Raw genomic sequence first — 16,591 nt, 5'->3', positions numbered from 1 at the left:
ATCCCTAAAACCTGTAAACCCTTATTTTCTGTAACATATTTTGTTGTGATGCTTAATCAACTGTCTTTTGGAAATTCAGTTATTTTATAACCTTTGGGTTCCATCTGATGTAACCTGCTGGTTGCATTGTCAAAACTCTATTAGATTTGTCAAATAAAATTTCCACTCATAAAATCATAATGACTCTTCCCAATCAATCTATTCTTTTAGTACCCTGTAACAATGTTGATATTGCTGGATAAGGCATCAGGAGAGCACAAAGCACCATGGGACTGTCTGCAAGTTAAGAAAAAACAAACAAAGCAAATTTTAAAAATGACATAGTGAAGGAGCCTATGAAGGTTGTGTGACCATATTGCAAACACAAAGGTGAGCATTGAGGGTGAATAAAAAGTAAGTACTTTGCAATTTATAACCAAAGTGGTCTTGCTAATTTTAGTTCAGACCACCCATAAACAAATAGCCCCAACCCTAATTACATGGTCAGTCTCACTGCACAGAACATCATTTGTATGCATGTTATTGGACTCCTGAAGCATAGCACTGTATTCCAAGTGCTGTCACAAGAAGAGATTATCAAAGGGCCCTTGAAAATAAGCATCCCCAGTGACTCCTGACCCACAAGCACTCAAAGGGAAACGGCACTGAGGATGGCACTCAGAGATTTGATTCCATGCATACAGAAGCCCAGCGTAAAAAGCTCAAGAAGGTAGGACCTCACCAACTACTTACCCACCTGTCTAGTCTGCCACCATCTGTGGCAGAATCTGCAGTTCCCACACTGGCCTCATCAGTCACCTCAGAACCCACAGAACTGGAGTGCAAGCAAGTCATCCTCCATCCCAAGGCACTGCCTAAAGAAAAGAAATCAAGACTTATGATGGAAGGGTAGGCCATGTGAACCATAGAACCATAGAACAATACAGCACAATACAGGCCCTTCGGCCCTCCCATGTTGTGCCGACCTTCAAACCACTCCTAAGACTATCTAACCTCTTCCTCCCACATATCCCTCTAACTTAAATTCCTCCATATGCTTATCTAACTATCTCTTGAACTCGACGAACGTATCAGCCTCCACCACCACCCCAGGCAGCGCATTCCATGCACCAACCACTCTGTGGGTGAAAAACCTCCCTCTGACGTCTCCCTTGAACTTCCCACCCATTACCTTAAAGCCATGTCCTCTTGTATTGAGCATTGGTGCCCTGGAAAGAGGCGCTGGCTGTCCACTCTATCTATTCCTCTTAATATTTTGTACACCTCTATCATGTCTCCCCTCATCCTCCTTCTCTCCAATGAGTAAAGCCCTAGCTCCTTTAGTGTGTGGCACAACTACAGTATATTAACATTAACAAAGGGTCCCTGGCCTCTGTCATTCCAGCTCAGAAGTACCTATCTGGAGTGCATGTTAGATTTCTGAATATTTTTATTCAGAACAGTTACCCTCAGAGGAAAGCAAGAGATCAGGAAGGGAAGAATGTAAAGGTCAGGGAGCAGGATGTTAGAGGACTTTGGAGAGCTTGAGAAGGATCCTTGGCAGATCACCATCCTATCCAATAGATATGGCATCCTCATTATCTGTGGAGACAAAAGGATTGAAGGATTGAGAGCCACAATCGCTGAGACGATTGCCCAAGATTGTGGGAGGAGACGATGACAGGGGGAGTGAGTAATAGCAGAATAGGAATGTAGCAGTGGTAGAGGATTCTATAAATAGGGGGATGGACAGCATCCTCTGCAGTCAAAAATTAGAATTCTGAGGGACACAAAACCTATCCAGTGCCAGAGTATGGGAAACTTTGAGAAAGCCAGAAAGGTATTTGGAAAATGAGGGAAAATCCAGCTGTTGCAGATCATGTTAGAACAACATTATTTTTATTATTTACAAAAAGTATTAACTAATTTTTACAAATTATTCAAATCTATCTGAATATTTTAAAATGTCTGATAGTGCAGCAGATCTGCTAAGTAACAGTCAGATTTAAAACTCATGCAGAAACATCAAAATGACAGAATACAAATAGTTACTGTTTCAGCATTTATCGAGGGAACAATCAGGAGGTCACAGCTTGTAAAATGAGATTAAAAAGATGCAAATGTATTTAAAAATAAAAGAGGAGAAATATTAAAAACCTTATCCAACACAAAGAAGATAAAACCCCTGATACAAATGGATTATATTAGCATAATTTAAAGGAATCTAGGGAAGTGACAACAGAGGTATATTTATACATATATTTAATAATGCACTTGAAAAAAGTGCAGTTCCAGAGATCTGATAGGTAGCTAACATTATACTGTTAGGAAGAGAGATATAGAACTCATACAGGGAACTTTTAGATCAGTGATGTGCAACATTTTTTTCTTTGGAGTGGTCCAGCTGGATGATCTAAATCACTACTCAGGTGTGAATATATAAGCCCTAGGCTTCCTGAAAGGTCCTCAGTGTTATCACATTTCACCCAGAGAGTGTTATGTACCTGGAATACCCTGCCTGAGAGAGTGATAGAAGCAGAGTTGTTGACAGCATTTAAGAAGTGTCTAGACGAGCACTTGAATTGCCCAGGTATAGAAGGTTATGGGCCAACTGCTGGAAGATGGGATTAATGAAGATCAGTGCACACTGGTCAGCGTGGAATGGTGGGCTCAATGCCTCTATGATCTATGACTCCATGGCTACATCCTTCCATGCCCTTGCCTATTTAACTGTCTGCCTAAATGCCTTTCAAACATAGTAGTTGTATCTGATTCCACTAACTCTCTGGCAGCATGTTCCAGATATCAACCACTCTCTGTGTAAAAAAACTTACCCCTTAGATCCTCTTTAAAACTCTTACCTCTTACCTTAAAACTATGCCTTCTTGTTTTCGATACCCATACCATGGGTAAAAATATTTTTACCATCTACCCTATCTATGCCACTCATAATCTTATGTACTTCTGTCAGGTCCCCTCAGCCTCCTTTGCTACAGGGAAAACAAACCCAGCCTATCCAGTCTCTCCCCGTAACTAACGTCTTTCAATAAAGTGCAAACACATCCTTTCTTTAGTGTGGCAACTGGAACTGCAATACTCCAAGTGCAGTCTAACCAGTGCTTTGTAAAGTTGTAATATAATGTGAGGATAGTGATAACATAAAGTGCTAGTAAGGGCTTGTTAAGGACTGTGCAACATACTGTTAAGGGCTTAGATGGGGTGGAAATGGTGCATTCAGGAAAGTTCCCTTGGGCAATATATAGATGGCCCTACTAAGGAGAGAGCAAAGCATGATCTCGTCTTGGACAATAGGGCAGGGCAAGTGACTGAGGTGACAGTGAGGTAGCACTCTGGGACCAGTGATCATAGTTCTACTAGTTTTAAACTAGCTATGAAAAGGGACAGAATTGGTCCACAGGTTCAAGTTCTAAATTGGGGAAGGTGAATTTTGACAGAATGAGACAGGAGCTTGCAAAAGTTGTTTGGAGCAGGTTGTTTGCAGGCAAAGGGATCACAGGCAAGTGGGAGGCTTCTAAAGGTGAGATAGTGAGAGCTCAAGGTCTGCATGTTCCTGTTAGAGTGAAGGGCAAGGCTGATAGGAATAGGGAACCCTGGATGACGAGGGATGTTGAGGCCTTAGCCAGGAAAAAGGAGGCATGGGTCAGGTACAGGCAGCCGGGATCAAGCAAATTCCTGGAGGAGTATAGGGGATGCAGAAGTGTACTCAACAAGGAAACCAGAAGGGCAAAAAGGGGGCATGAGATGACTTTGGCAGAGAAGATTAAGGAAAATCCAAAGAGATTTTATATTAAGGGAAAAAGACTAACTAGAGAGAGAGAACAGGTCCTCCCAAAGACCAAAGGGAACACCTTTGTGTGAAGCCGCCAGAGATGGGCAGGGTCCTTAATGAATATTTCTCCTCTATTTTTACCGTGGAGAAAGACATGAAGACTTCGGATCTGGGAAAAGCAAATGGGGAGGTCTTGGGGATAGTCTGTAATACAGTAGAGGTGGTGCTGGATGTCTTAAAAGGTATGAAGGTAGACAAATCTCCAGGGCCTGACCATGTATGTCCAAGAACACTGCAGGAGGCGAGAGAAGAAATTGCGGGAGCCCTAGCTGAGATATTTACATCATCGTTAACCATGGGTGAGGTGCCGGTAGACTGGAGGGTAATGAACGTTGTGCCATTATTTAAAAAGGGCGGCAAAGAGAAACCTGGGAACTACAGGCAAGTAAGTCTAACATCTGTGGTAGGTACGTTACTGGAGAGGATTCTGTGGGATAAGATATACGTACATCTGGAAAGACAAGGGTTGATCAGGAGTAGTCAGTGTGGCTTTGTGCGTTGGAGATCATGTCTCACAAACTTGATTGAGTTTTTTGATGATGTGATCAAGAAAGCTGATAAGGGCAGGGCAGTGGACGTGGTTTATATGGACTTCAGCAAGGCCTTTGATAAGGTTCCACATGGTAGGCTGCTCTGGAAGGTTAAACAGCATGGAATTCAGGGTGAGCTGGTTAATTGGATACATAACTGGCTTGATGGTAGAAAGCAGAGGGTGATGGTGGAAGGTTGTTTCTCAGACTGTAGGCCTGTAACTAGTGGTGTGTCTCAGGGGTTGGTGCTGGGCCCATTGTTGTTTGTCATCTATATCAACGATTTGGATAAGAATGGTTAATAAGTTTGCAGATGACACTAAAATAGGTGGAATAGTGGACAATGAAGAAGGTCATCAAAAATTACAGGGGGATCTTGATCAGCTGAGTAAGTGGGCCAAGGAATGGCAAATGGAGTTTAATTCAGATAAGTGCGAGGTATTGCATTTTGGAAAGTCAAATCCAGATAGGACGTTCACAGTGAAGGGAAGGGCCCTGGAAATGTTGTAGAACCAGAGGGACCTTGGAGTACAAGTACAGGATTCACTGAAAGTGGAGTCACTGGTGGACAGGGTGGTGAAGAAGGCTTTTGGCACGCTGGCCTTCATAAGTCAGGACATCGAGTATAGAAGTTGGGAGATCATGGTGCATTTCTACAGGACACTGGTGAGGCTATACTTGGAGTATTGTGTTCAGTTTTGGTTGCCCTGCTATAGGAAAGATATTATTAAACTGTAAAGAGTGCAGATAAAATTTACAAGGATGCTGCCAGGACTTGAGGGACTGAGTCACAGGGAGAGGTTGGACAGGCTAAGACTTTATCCTTGGAGCGTAGGAGACTGAGAGGTGATTTTAGAGAGGTGTATAAAGTTATAAGGGGCATAGGTAGGGTGAATGCACTCAGTCTTTTTCCCAGATTTGGGGTATCAAGACCAAGAGGACATAGGTTTAAGGTGAGAGGAGAAAGATTTGAGGAACTTGAGGGGCAACTTTTTTTACACAAGGTGTGGTATCTACGTGGAATGAGCCGTCAGAGGAAGTGGTTGAGGCAGGTACAATAACAACTTTTAAAAGATAGTTGGACAGGTACATGGATTGGAAAGGTTTAGAAGGTTATGGGCCAAATGCTGGCAAATGGGACTAGCTTGGATGGGGCATCTTGATCGGCATGGACCAGTTGGGCCGAAGGGCCTGTTTCCGTGTCTCTGTGACTATGTGCCCCAACTCTTATATTCTATACCCCAATCTATGAAGGCAAGCATGCCATATCCCCTCTTCACCATCCTATCCAGCTGCATTGTCAATGTCAGGGAACTATGGACTTGGACCCCTATGTCTCTCTGTTCAAGAACATTCCTTAGAGGCCTAACATTTACTGTATATGTCCTATCCCGATTTGACTTCTCAAAATGCATCATTTCACGCTTGTTGGGATTAAATTCCATCTGCTAATGCTTCGCCCAAATTTCCATCTGATCTATATCCTGCTGTAGATTCAACAACCTTCCTCATGATCCACAATACTGCCAATTTTCATGTCATCTACAAACTTACTAATCATACCTCCTACATTCACATCCAAGTCATTAATAAATATCATAAGCAGCAAAGATCCCAGCACCAAGCCCTGTGGTACACCACTAATCACAGTCTTTCAATCAGAAAAGCACCCATCCACCACTACCATCTGCCTCCTATCACCAAGCCAATTTTGAATCCAATTACACAGTTTGCCTTGGATCCTATGTGCCTTAACACTTGGGACCAATGTATCATGCAGGACCTTGTTAAATGTTCATATAGACAACATCTACCACCCTGCCTTCATCGTTCTCCTTGGTTACTTCAAAAACCTCAATCAAGTTAGTGAGACTGGATTTTCTCCTCACAAAGCCACGTTGACTTAAGAACATAAGAACATAAGAAACAGGAGCAGGAGTAGGCCATCTGGCCCATCCAGCCTGCTCCACCATTCAATAAGATCATGGCTGATCTGGCCGTGGACTCAGATCCACTTACCTGCCCTTTCCCCATAACCCTTAATTCCCCTACTATGCAAAAATCTATCTAACTATGTCTTAAATATATTTAATGAGGTAGCCTCTACTGCTTTCCTGGGCAGAGAATTCCACAGATTCACTACTCTCTGGGAAAAGCAGTTTCTCCTCATCTCTGTCCTAAATCTACTCCCCCAAATCTTGAGGCTATGTCCTCTAGTTCTAGTCTCACCTACCAGTGGAAACGACGTTCCTGTCTCTATCTTATTTATCCCTTTCATGATTTTATATGTTTCTATAAGATCCCCTCTCATTCTTCTGAATTCCAGCGAGTATAGTTTCAGGCGACTCAATCTCTCCTCATAGGCTAACCCCCTCATCTCTGGAATCAACCTGATGAACCTCCACTGCACCACCTCCAAAGCCAGCATATCTTTCCTCAAGTAAGGAGACCAGAACAACACGCAGTACTCCAGGTGCGGCCTCACCAGTACCCCGTACAGTTGCAGCATAACCTCCCTGCTCTTAAATTCAATCCCTCCATCAATGAAGGCCAACATTCCATTTGCCTTCTTGATAACCTGTTGCACCTGCAAACCAACATTTTGCGATTCATACACAAGCGCTCCCAAGTCCCTCTGCACAACAGCATGCTGCAATCTTTCACCATTTAAACAATAATCTGATCTTCTATTTTTCTTCTAAAGTGGATGAACTCACATTTACGAACATTGTACTCCATCTGCCAGACCCTTGCCCACTCACTTAACCTATATATATATATCTCTGCAGAATCTCTGCATCCTCTGCACAATTTGCTCTTCCACTCAATTTAGTGTCATCGGCAAACTTAGATACACTACACTCGATCCCCTCTTCCAAATTGTTAATGTATATCATGAACAGTTGCGGGCCCAGCACCGACCCCTGCGGCACCCCACTCACCACTGATTGCCAACCACAGAAACATCCATTTATTCCAACCCTCTGCCTTCTGATGGTTAACCAATCCTCTATCCATGCTAATACATTACCCCCAACTCCATGCATCCTTGCCTTATGGATAAGTTTTTTATGCGGCACCTTATCGAATGCCTTCTGGAAAACCAAGTATACAATATCCACCTGTTCCCCTCTATCCACTGAGAGTAAAACTCCAGTAAATCTGTCAAACAGGACCTGCCCTTCCTGAATCCATGCTGTATCTGCCTGATGGAACCACTTCTATCCAGATGTCTCGCTATTTCTCCCTTAATGGCAGCTTCAAGCATTTTCCCGACTACCAACGTTAGGCTAACTGGCCTATAGTTACCTGCCTTTTGCCTACATCCTTTTTTAAACAGTGGTGTGACATTCGCTGTCTTCCACTCCACTGGGACCTGCCCAGAGTCCAGAGAATTTTGGTAAATTATCACAACTGCATCTACTATAGCTTCTGTCATTTCTTTCAGTACCCTGGAATGCATCCTGTCAGGACCAGGGGACTTGTCTACCTACTATTTTGTTCATCGCTACCTCTTTAGTGACCGCAATTGTATTGAGGCCCTCACCACACTGCATCCATAACATCTTATTTGGCACATTAGACATGTCCTCCACCATGAAGACCAACTCAAAATAGTCATTCAAGGCTTCGGCTGTTATGTCTCCACATGCATGCTATGTTGGCGCCGGAAGCGTGGCGACACTTGCAGCCTGCCCCCAGAACATTCTATGCAAAAGATGCATTTCACTGTGTGTTTTGATGTACATGTGACTAATAAAGATATCTTATCTTATCTTACATTCACCTTAGCTACCCTTTTCTGCTTTATTTAATTATAAAAACTTTTACTATCTGTTCTTATATTTTATGCTAGTTTGCTTTCATAATCTATTTTCCCTTTCCTTATTGCTTGCTTAGTGGTTGCTTGTTGCTTTTTAAAGTTTTCCCAATCTTCCAGTTTCCCACCAATCTTGGCGACTTTCCCCGATCTGTCCCTGACTTTCCAAATGAACAAAAATCCTATGACTTAAAATATTCTCCAATAATTCTCCTACTGCTAACATAAGTTTCATTGGCCTGTAGTTACCTGGTTTACACCTGCTAGCCTTTCTAAAAAGAACAACATTAGCTGTCCTCCAGTCTTCTGGTACCTCGTCTGTGGCTTCCATCAGGGTTCCAGCAATCTCCTCGCTTGTTTCCCATAGCATTCCAGGATAATTCTCAACCAGCCCTGGGGATATATCTACCCTATCTGTCCCTCCCCCTCTTTTCCTGCAACTTCATCTGAAATATGAACTGTTTCTCTTTCCACAGATGCTGCCTGACCCACTGAGTGTTTCCAGGATTTTTGTTTTATTTTGGATTTCTATCATCTGCAGTCTTTTGATTTTCCATAGAACATAGATAAACCATAGAACATAGATAAAACATAGAACAGTACAGCATAGGGACAGGCCCTTTGGCCCATGATGTCTGTGCTGACCATGATGCCAATCCAAACTAATCCCATCTGCCTGTACGTTGTCTACATCCCTCCATTCCCTGCCTGTTCACATGCCAGTCTTAAGGCCTCTTAAACATTGCTGTTATGTCTGCTTCCACCACTTCCCCCGGCAGCAGGTTCCAGGCTCCAATCATTCTCTGCCTAAAAAAGTTCCCTCTTAAATCTCCTTTAAACTTTCCCACTCTCACCTTAAAGCTATGCCCTCTCATTATATCAAATTGATGGCGATGAATTTGGTGGTTGAGGAGGACTCCATTTAAACATTACTGAGAAGAGCAGTAACAAATTAGAAGACATTACTAAACATGGAGAATATACATAAAATCATCAAAGGAATTTCAACACAAATAAATGAGTTATCATACTTCTTGGAATGAAAAAAAAATAAGGTGGTTGTAGACTACTTGGAAAATAGGAATATAAGTAGGGCAGAAATCAAAGGGAGCTAGAAATACAAACATAAATGGTTAGAGGTAGCATCAAAGGTTGCTTGGGCCATGGCAAAACAAACCAAGCAGTGGGTGTGATTGCCAAGGGGGAGCAGGATAGGAAAGTAAAGCTAAATTTAGATTGAACATTTTCTAGACCACACTTGAACAGTAGCCCTGGAGAATGTTTATAAATAAAGACATAGAAGAACAAGAGACAATGCAAGAAAGAAAACAGGACTGGTAGAGGAAAACTCGAGGCTGTCGATGTAAGACAGGCATCAAAGAATTAACCTGGGAACAAAGGAGCAACTTCTTTACAGACCTATTGGCAGGAATATGGAAGTTATTATTTCAGGGAATATTTGAGATGAACAACAGGCCAACTCCAGCTGGATCCGGCTGTTGCCCAGACTGACCGTCTGTGGCCATTGCCCACTCACATTCACCTGGGCTGGGTGCGGAGAGCCGTGCGGGGTCTCCGCATCGGGAAGGCGAAACGAGGCCGTGGGGCGGGTTATAGCAGAGGTCCCATCCCGGGAACCTGGCTGGAGACGAGGCTGTGGTCTGAGCCTCCCTCCTCTTAAACGTGTGAAGCCTTTGTAAAGAAATGTTTACATATCTCTGGTATTCAGAGTCATTTCAAATATTTAGTAAATACTTACTAAGATATATAAAAATTAATTGCACATTGTAGCACTGAGAAATGGCTAAACATCAAAATATTTTACAAATAAATAATAACTCAACTTTTTTTCCCTTCCTAATCTACAAATCGGGAATACACAGTCAAGGGGATCCCAGTCTCATGCCAACTCTGACCGGCCTAGAACCATAGAAATTATAGTTTAGAAAACACCAGCGCGTCCCGACTCCGCAGCGGGACTCGGAGTCTGGGGATGGAGCCGAGTAACGGGACACTTAGAATCAGCCCGCGTAAACCGCAGACTTACTTACCTAAGGGTGGCTGACCACCAGTAGTTCCTTTCAGAAGTGCTTTTTACAGTCAGTACGATTCGAGGTAAAATAAATGCATTTAAAGGGTGGTTGACCTGCAAACGAGGGAGAAGGACAGAAGGTTATTCTGAAAAATGTATATAAATTGGAGAAGGTTCAAGTGCAGCAAAACACAAGCAATGATTGGTTAGACTGAATGGTCTGTTTATGTGCTGTATGTTTTATGTACTGCTCCGTAAATCATTCACGGCACTGTAGTTTGGTTTAGTTATGTTTTGCAAGTTAACATAAGACCATAAGAAAACAGGAGCAGGAGTAAGCCACTCCGCCCCTCAAGCCCGCCTGTCCATTCAATATGATCATGACTGATCTACCCTACCCCTCATTTCTTCTTCTGAACCATTTCTCCATACCCATCAATTCTCCGATCATTCAAAGATTTATCTACATCCTTTTTAGATGTCCCCAATGATCCGGCCTTCACACCCTCTGGGGTGTTGAATTCCAGAGATTCACCACCCTCCACGAGAAGTTCCAACTCACTTCAGTTATAAATGACTTGCCCCTAATTTTTTAACTCAGTCTAGTGGACGTATCTCGACATCAACCCTGACATGCTCCCTAAGAACCTCATATGTTTCAATGAGATCACCCTTCATTCTTGTAAGCTCCAAAGATCATTGATGTAATCTAATGTAAACTCTGTGCACCAAAATCAAACTGTTCAGGGAAGCATTGTGTTCCTTCATCATTTCATAATGTGTGAGAGATTGTTGGCGTTCTGTTAGTGCTTGCATAAGAACAAGCACTCTAGACACAACTCACTTGGTTTGTAGGAGGTTTTAATGATAAAGTGTTCAGTCCCGGCTGCTGTCTGTAAGGAGTTTGTACATTCTCCCCGTATGTCTGTGTGGGTTTCCTCCGGGTGCTCCAGTTTCCTCCCACTTTCCAAAGACGTACAGGTTAGGAAGTTGTGGGCATGCTATGTTGGCGCCGGAAGCGTGGCGACACTTGCGGGCTGCCCCCCCAGAACACTCTACGCAAAAGATGCATTTCACTGTGTGTTTCCATGTACATGTGACTAATAAAGATATCTTATCTTACTTACATGCAAAATTACTTTGTTTGTTTGCTTCTGCATACTCCCTTGACATTAAAAGTTATGAAATATTTTCCTTTTGGAGTCGCAGTGAATAATTATGTATCTCTTCCCAACATTTTTGTTATGAACATAGTGAGATGGTAGATTTCACAGGCAAAAATCTTTTAATCTAAAATGACTATCTTTACACATGCCATGAGTGAATTGGTATGCCCAGAATTAATAAATGCATTTTGATTCTGATCTTTGCCATTGGAGATCAGGTAAGTTTGTCATCAACTTCTTCTTCAATGGTTGCACCAGAGATACATATGCTTGGGCTAAAACTACTGACTAATCTATTTCCAAATGACTGATACACAAAAGCAGTAAATCATAGCAACAATAATGGTGGAATAAGTGCAAAAGAACTTTAAAGGATGTTATTGATAACGGTCTTAGATTAAATCTTTTTAGGAAGTCATTTGGGTTCGAGGGTGACTTGATTCCACTTCAGCTTTTTGGATTCTGAGGTGACTCGTGAGACTAATTTGGAAATTGCAGACCCTTCCACGGATGGAGCAGGAGGTGCCTGAGGAGGCAGTTCAGTAGGTAGTTTGTGTGGTGGTGTCCTTCTGTCATTTATCTACAACTTTTGTGTACATCCAATGCTTGGGCTTGAGGTTCTCATCACCATCCTGAATACTCCATTCCCACTTGGAGGGATTTCTTGGAGTCAGTGAGGCATTGGGCACATCCTTAAACCTATTCCTCTCTCTCATAATTTCTTTCCATGACAGTGATCAGAATAGATGGTCTGTTTTGAGACTCTGATGCCAGGGATGTAAATGACATGGCCTGTCCAGTGGAGATGACTAAGTGTAACTGGGACCTCAGTGCTGGGGATGTTGCCTGGACAGGACACTGACATTGGTTCACTTATCCCTCCAGTGAATTTTGGGGATTTTGCAAAGACAATGTTGGTGGTAACTTTCCAGTGCCATGAGGTGCCTGCTGTGGGTGGTCTAGGTCTCAGAAGCATATTGGATTGCAGGGATCACTACTGCCTAGTAAACCCACACGGGTCATTCTCACTTCTATCCTCTTCCATCGGGTAGAAGATACAGGAGCCTGAGGGCACGTACCACCAGACTTAAGGACAGCTTCTACCCCACTGTGATAAGACTATTTAACGGTTCCCTTATACGATGAGATGGACTCTGACCTCACGGTCTACCTTGTTGTGACCTTGCACCTTATTGCACTGCACTTCCTCTGTAGCTGTGACACTTTACTCTGTACTGTTATTGTTTTTACCTGTACTACCTCAATGCACTCTGTACTACCTCAATGCACTCTGTACTAACCCAGTGTAACTGCACTGTGGAATGAATTGATCTGTACGATCAGTATGCGAGACAAGTTTTTCACTGTACCTCGGTACAAGTGACAATAATAAACCAATACCAATATCAATACCATGTACATCCTGCCAAGTCTGAGGTATTGATCTTCCTACAGTCTTTTCCTCAATCAGTCAATCATTGGTGCCTGATTTCATCAAGAGATGGATCTCAATATATTTTGTGTTTTTCAGGGTCTTGCCATGAGCCTTTATTTTCAAAAAGCAGTGTTGCGTAATGCAGGTAGATTGATAGAGAACTGTTGTCTTGTGCGTGTCGCATGTAAGGCCCATCCTGTCATATATTCCGGTGAATGAGTCAACTATGACTATGAGCTCAGTCTCTGAGTGCATGCTAACACAAATGAAAGTGTCATCAGGAGTGAATTCTTCAGAGATAGAGAGTCAGCCAATACTCACTGGAAGGAACTCTTCAAGTATCTTCCCGACTCTTTCCTTGATGTGACCACCCTAATTCCATTCCACAGCCACACATTCAGTCCAGCCATACTGCCTCTCCTGACTGATAAGTTAAGAAGGCCATTTCCCAACAAAATAATAACAAGGCCTCGGGAGCAGACCATACCTTCACTGAAGTTTTCTGGTACAAATCCACAAATACGTTATCCACATCTGGGAAGGGGAAGATACACCAAGAGGCCTGAAATGTCATTGTGACCATCTTCAAAAGGGGAAGCAATTCCACTTATGGTAACCACAGAAGGGTCTCCCTGCTGTCACCCACAGGAGAAGCCATCACCGAGATCCTCCTCAATTGCCTCCCCACATAGGTTGAAGAACTGCTCCCAAATCACAGTGTGAATTCCATTTATCTAGAGCCATAGTGGACATGAACATCAATGCATGACAACTTCAGGAAAAATGCAAGGAACAGCACCAGTCATATGTGTGGCCTTTTTCAACCTCACCAAAGCCTTTGACTTCAATCGCAAGGAACTATGTGACACCCTCAAACCCAAATTCAATTGCCCCCAAAAAGTAATCACCATTTTATGTTTGCTTCATGACAGCATGCAAGCCATGATCCTAACTGATGTATCTGCAACAGAAGTAATCTCAGAGAAGACCTGTGTGAAGCAAGGCTGAGTCAATGCTCCAATATTTTTCTCAATCTTTCTTGCACCTCACCTCCAACAAACTCCCCATGTGAGTGCAACTGATCTTCAGAATGCATAGTAAATTGTTCTACCTCTGGCAACTAAACTCCAGATCAAAGTCATGCAAACCTCATCAGGCAAGCTGCAGTAGGCAGACAACACTTGCTTAGATAAAATAATCTCTTGTTAAATGCAAATTTCTTTAAATGTACAATCCAAAGAGTTCAGATCTCCAGACATAAAGCTGAATAACTGAAGTTGTCATTTATTGCCACAAGGTACTTTTTGAATTACATTACTGTCATTGAAATTCACAGGTAGCCATAGAGCACTGCAAAATTCCAAAATTATGGAGATAATAATAATCTCAGAATGTTACAATTTTCCTCAAACCTCTAGTGTTAATGTTTCACTCATCAGTATAATTGAATTCAACTATACACTGTCTATTAATATGCATACTCTCCAGAGCAGTTAGTGTCAGCCGTTGAGCATGACTTAATTAATTTCTGGGTCTGGGTAGAGATATTGACACAGTCACGGAGAATCTATCCAAGGCAGGCATCTCCTTTGCCATGTATAATGGTGCAGCCAGTTACATGTATTGATCTCCATGCCACATAGTACATTTCTCTTACAGCTGGTTGTCTTCAATCTTTTAATCATTATCTCTCTGAGCCATACAAAACTACTGAATGTTAATCATGCTTATGTTGTTCATTTCATCGTGACATATGCAATCTTTAGTATTAATTTTAATCTAGTATTAATTTTGTTTGCTTTTTTTTCCTACTCAATAATTGATCTAAATCACACTGCAAATTATAAATCTCATTCTCTGTCCTCATTGCCCTTCCTGTTTTGCTGTACCTGATAGTTAAACTTACAATTAATTTTATGAATCAGGTAACCTATATGGAAATGTGTAGGTATTTAAGCACTTTACAGTGCAATTCTCCATTCCACAACATGCAATCCTGAAATTCAATCCCCACCTCACCTCCTCCCACAACTTAGAAATAGTCTCATGTTTTACCCTGGATTCACAGTGTCTTCACTTTAATTAGCGGTATTTCAGGTGGATCAAATCTGTGTTTTTTTTTAAATGTTGCTAATACATTTGTTTGTTAGCAATCCCACAGAATTCCATTAGGACCCAATGATTCGTGACTGCAGTAAGTGCCCAAGCAATTTCAGCTCCAGTCTCCTTAAACACCTAAGATATGCTCCATCTGGTTTAGAAGACATGCTAATCTTTTTCATCCTTTCAACCTATCAAGGATGTCTGTCACATAATTTCAAAGTCTTCTGGAATATTCATGTCTAACAATATTCAATAACATGTCAGCATTTTAATCTTCAGTGAATACTTTTAGGAATAATTAAATTAATTCTCTGGTTTCTGTTCCTCTTCAGTTTCTTGGCTGCTTTCACTTTTAAAAGTTTTAACTTTGCTCTACCAGTTATTCACAACAATGATGCAGTAAAAAAAATTGTTTTATTTTTGTATTGTAGTTATTTTGCTATTTTCTTTCTTTGGATCCTGATTGTTCCACTAACATGCTTAATTTTTGGTTTACTTCAGTAATATGTTCCTTTCAGAATCCAATTCTTGTTCAATTACATTGATTTTTATAATATGTAATCTTCCACTTTGCGTGCTAATTTATTTGAAGAGGTTTCTTGTTTAGGCTATAACTTTATGCTATTTGTTAAGCATTTGCTTTTCTCTTCTATGGTAGTTTTCAAATGTATCATAACATGGAAAAAGTATGGCAAAATATAGAAAAAACAATAAAGGTAAAGTACATTGGAAAATGTGCTCAGGCTCTATTTTACTGGGAAGAAGGAACAGTGCCCAGGTTGAAGAGCTGGATTGCGATCTGACTACTCATGGTTTCCTGGTTATCATCAAAGATGCACAGACATTTTAATCTACTATAGCGCTACTCCCTATAAGTTGAGACCTTTGGGACAATCTTAAAGCTTAAAGTACTTCGACCTTCAGTACAATTATAGTCAGAGTTTAACTCGTCATCTGGGCATTTGACATTAAATCGTTCCTGTACTTTTTAATAATATCATAACCTAAATAACGTGAACGTTCATCTATGGCAGGTATATAAACTCTGCAAATGTCACGATTCAAGTCACTGCAATCAGCCCAATACAATCTGGTGCGTTCAATTGTTCTTTAGGTCCAACGTGTCTGTTTTAAATAGGATCGACTCTTCTCTCTGGCTTCTTTTGTAAACATGATTCAGTTAGTGTTTGCTTCTTTGTGCTTAATCCGCCTCCTAAAATTTGTGCCTGAGGTTTCCGCGGGTTTAACGAATACTGCAATTTAGTAAAAGCTGCAGTCGGAAATCCTGGCGTTTATGTCGAATCGATTTCAATGTTCATTCTTACTTTCGGGTGACACTGGCGTGGCGTGAATACTCAGCTTTAGTCAGACAGTGTTTGACAGGGAACAATGGGAGGGCTCGGGGGCTGCAGTGACAGCAGCAGTCCCCGCACACACAGGCAGTTCCACTGCTTTCCCACTTCCAGGATGAGCTGCAAATGTAACCCCCCCCCCGGCCCCCCCCCTTTATATTCTCCACCGTGCAACGGGATGCCCCGGTGTGATAAACCAGACTCTAGGGTATTGCTGAGAGTCAACAGGGGGGAGGGGACTGGGTCATCAATGAAGACTTGGGCAGTACTATCTGTCTTATCTCTAGAGCTGCTACCTATCGATTAATTTTCACAGGAACTGAC

The sequence above is a fragment of the Pristis pectinata genome, chromosome 10 (assembly GCF_009764475.1).
Source record: "Pristis pectinata isolate sPriPec2 chromosome 10, sPriPec2.1.pri, whole genome shotgun sequence".
NCBI lineage: Eukaryota > Metazoa > Chordata > Chondrichthyes > Rhinopristiformes > Pristidae > Pristis > Pristis pectinata.
This window is presented reverse-complemented; position numbering follows the sequence as displayed.